This window comes from Panicum hallii, chromosome 1, assembly GCF_002211085.1.
Source record: "Panicum hallii strain FIL2 chromosome 1, PHallii_v3.1, whole genome shotgun sequence".
Taxonomy (NCBI): domain Eukaryota; kingdom Viridiplantae; phylum Streptophyta; class Magnoliopsida; order Poales; family Poaceae; genus Panicum; species Panicum hallii.
In genome coordinates, this window is record NC_038042.1 from 24,501,617 (window position 1) to 24,505,309 (window position 3,693).

A 3,693-nucleotide genomic window follows, 5' to 3' on the forward strand; every position below is an offset into this window, starting at 1 on the left:
CAGAGATATTGCCCCTAACTCCGTAACTAAATTATTTCCGATTCAAGCCTATCGGTAAAAGCTTTTAGTTCTTTCGCTTGATTGTGTGTCTGTTTGTTTGCGTCGTAGGACACGGAGTAAACGACGAGGTTTCCGACCGCGACCAGGCAACTGAGGACCAGTACTGCGACCCCGAACCCGAAGGACAGTGCTTCGATCAGGACTTCCCGCAAGGGTTTGACGATGGCAAGTTCAATTCCACCCTTTGATGCATGTTTCTGTCCTAATTTTATAAACACAACCCAGTGGCCTGTTTTATAAAGTTGCATGGATTTGCGTGCTGGAAACCCGGTAGGATAGCCACCCTTGTTTGAAATACCCATGCTTTGACCGCCTGATTTATAAAGAAAATGCGTGTGTGTGGGAAGGGATAAAATGTGGTTTTGAAAAGCGAGTTAGATGAGATGGATGGCATTTCTGTGTGAATGGCCGTTGGTGTGCTCGTACCTGTGTGGTTGAGCGTGGATGGGAGATATCCATCTTGTCACCCCTAAGGACCGAGTTGATGTGACATCTCACCTAGCTTCTCGTAGTGCGAACCACTTGACCGTTGTATGGGCAACGGCTTGGCCTAACCCCACTAGTTGGTCTGATAGCCACCAGGAGTGCTGGGAGCAACGGGTGATCAAGGAGACGGGATAAGCTCTGCGTGACTTATGCCCCGGTTAAACCTCGGTGGTAGGTCGAATGACCCCTTGATAGATCCCGTGGTGGTGTGTCAGGTCTAGCTAAGGTGGGTAAGGGCTTCGATGGGATCTGCACCGGCACTAAGGTGTTCGTGTTGTGGTACCCCGCCTGTGGGTAAAGTTGCACACCTCTGCAGAGTTAAAATCTATTCGAATAGCCGTGCCCACGGTACTGGGCAAGTTACGGTGTGGTCACATAACTAGTGTTACTCTCTGGGAAATGGTTGAACTGGTGTGAGTTGTTTGGAAAGTGTCCGACAGTTGTGCCGTGTGCTACGGCGGACGGGGAGTCCGGTAGCAGTTTAAAACTGGATCCTGTGTGGATCAACATTGTGTGCTCCTTGGTATTGGAAAACTGGTTTTGAAAATGTTTTCAAAATGAACCCTTGCATATAACCGAGTTTTCCGCAAATAAACCCTAACCGTACCCTTGGATTGTCCTTTGCATTAATCTCTGTTATACCCCCTCCGTGTGTGTGATTGGACTTGCTGAGTACGTTCGTACTCACCCCATTCCTATTTTTACAGTGGAAGACCCAGACTACGTCCCCGAAGACAACGAGTAGGGTTTCGTCCTGCACCCAGTCTTGCCTGTGGTTGAGGCCACCGTTGGATTCCGCATGGCGCAAGACTCTGATGATTCTCTTTTCGTAGCTAGTGTAGTTGTGTGGGTTCTGGTTGTAATCCTCGCGATAGTGGCGCTTCACTGCCCATTACCGCGTAGAGTTGTACGGTGAGGTACCATCTGATGTAATAAAAGTGTTATCAGCCTCCTGGGACTGATAAAGTGACACTTTAAGTCTTCCCTGATGGGAGGACGCTTCAGTTTGAGACCCGTATAAGCTATTCCCTAGTGGTAACCCAACCTATGTGATTGGAGATCCCGTGAATTAGGATCTGGGAAGAACAAGGTAGATGTTAGCATGAGAGTAACCTGTTAACTCACTCGAGAAGGATGCAATACTCTCAATTACTGCATGGTAGGTTGGCATTGGCCTTAATGTATTCTGTTAGCTTTAATTAGCAAAGACGTTATCATGCAGAACGTTCTTGAAAGAATACACCTATGTGAGCCCGACTGTTGGACGATCGCAGTCTGTGAAATTCGGGTGATCTCTATTAAGCTCATGAAGAGTCCAGAGAGTATGACCTATATGCCCCAACCTTGAAGTAGCCTACTGGAGGTCAAGTATCAGTTTGACTGTAAGCGAAACTCACTTGCACAAAACTTGCAATTTAAGGCTTAGTCCATTGTTCAAGTTGTGAATGAGTGTAACTTGTTGTTCTAGATGGAAGTTCAACTTAACAGTCTCCATTGAAACACTGGTATATCAAACAACAGTGGGTTGAGGCGAAGTTATAATGAGACTTTGAGATCTGGTGGGGGATTGTTGGAATATTTGGGCCCATTAGTGCAAAGGCGCACCATGTAAATCCAAATAATTCCAATAAAATCTCAAAGGCCCATTAGTGCAAAGGTGCATGGCAAGAAGTTAGTCCAACCTTGCTAGTGGAGGTGGAGGAAACCCAACTTAAATAGTTGGATGCTGTCCATGCTCTTGGAAGTGTGGGTGAGAGGAAGAAGGAAGAACACACGCGCGCTCGCTCGCCTCGCCTTGCTGGGTCGGGCTGGGCTCGGGCTTCGGGGGAAGGCGCGGGCGCGTGACATGCGACGTGAATGGTCCGCCAAAATCCGGTCCAATCCTTGCGGCCACACGGCTTCCTTTTGCAGATTTGTTTTGCCACTTCGAATCTGTTATGGATTTCACACGCGGAATTTTGGGAACTCATAACCGACTTGGTTTTTGGGATGCCAAAAATCCTAGCGGTTCTTTCCTATAAATACATGTGGGTTCCCAAAAAAATATATAGACAGAAGACGCACAACACGCCTCAACCTGCCTGCTGCACCGCCGCATACGCTACTTCGTCCCGTTCGTCGGCGTGCACCGGCGATCGGGAGAGCAGGTCTCCGGAACCTCGTCCTCAGCGATCCTGCACCGGGAGAGAGCGAATAAGATTTTTGGGAAGCGCTCTGCGCGACTGCTCGAACGCTTCCACATCGCCGTCCTCTACGTCCTCGTCGCCACGGCTCGTCTTCCTCCTCATCAGTGGGGCGCGACTCGGCGTTGTCAAGCGCGCGGAGGTGCTGATCGTCGCCGTCGTCTTCTTTACCCGGTTATTCCGATCAAGCAAGAAACGTATGGTTTTCTATCCCTCTCATACCTAGTATGATCTGGCTAGGGTTGATCTTGTTGCTGCAATGTTATATCTTAAATCACTTGATGAGCATGTTTAGATATGTTCATTTTCTATACGCAATTTTCGTCATGGTCATGATTTATCTTCAGATTAATTTAAAACTGAAACTGTTATTTTTTCTATCAGCAGGAGGAGCACTGTGTGGCAAGGGGCAGCGGCGCTGGCGGAGAGGAGATAGAGAAATGAGAGAGAGGAATGAGGAGGATGGTGCTAGGGTTGGGGGTGTGGGGGTTCCTCTCACCGCGCCACGCCAGATCTGAGGGAGAAGGGGCAGTGCGGCGGATCTGAGGGAAGAGAAGAGTGAAGGGTGGAGGGTTGGGGTTTTGGTAGGAGGGGATGACCTGATATTTATCTGACATAAGTGCATGTGGGCTGTCAATTCTGATCCGACGGTCAAGAGCAAGGTAGTTTCAAATTGGGCCTTCGGTTTCATGGTGTGGACCAAGTTGAGGTTGTCATGCCAATACTGGTTAGTATTTTTTTTTATTTTCAACTAATTAAGGTTGTCTTGTTAAGTAAAATGCAAAATAAATTGTGTGATATACCCCAAAAACATTATTAAAATGTAATATAAAACTTGTGTGATCTTGTGTAGGAGTTTCAAGAATTTTTTAACAGACCCGATATTGTGTATTATTTAAATGAATTTCTACGTGCTTATCGAAAGTAATTACAAGTTGAACAATGTGTACCTCCAATAAAATTT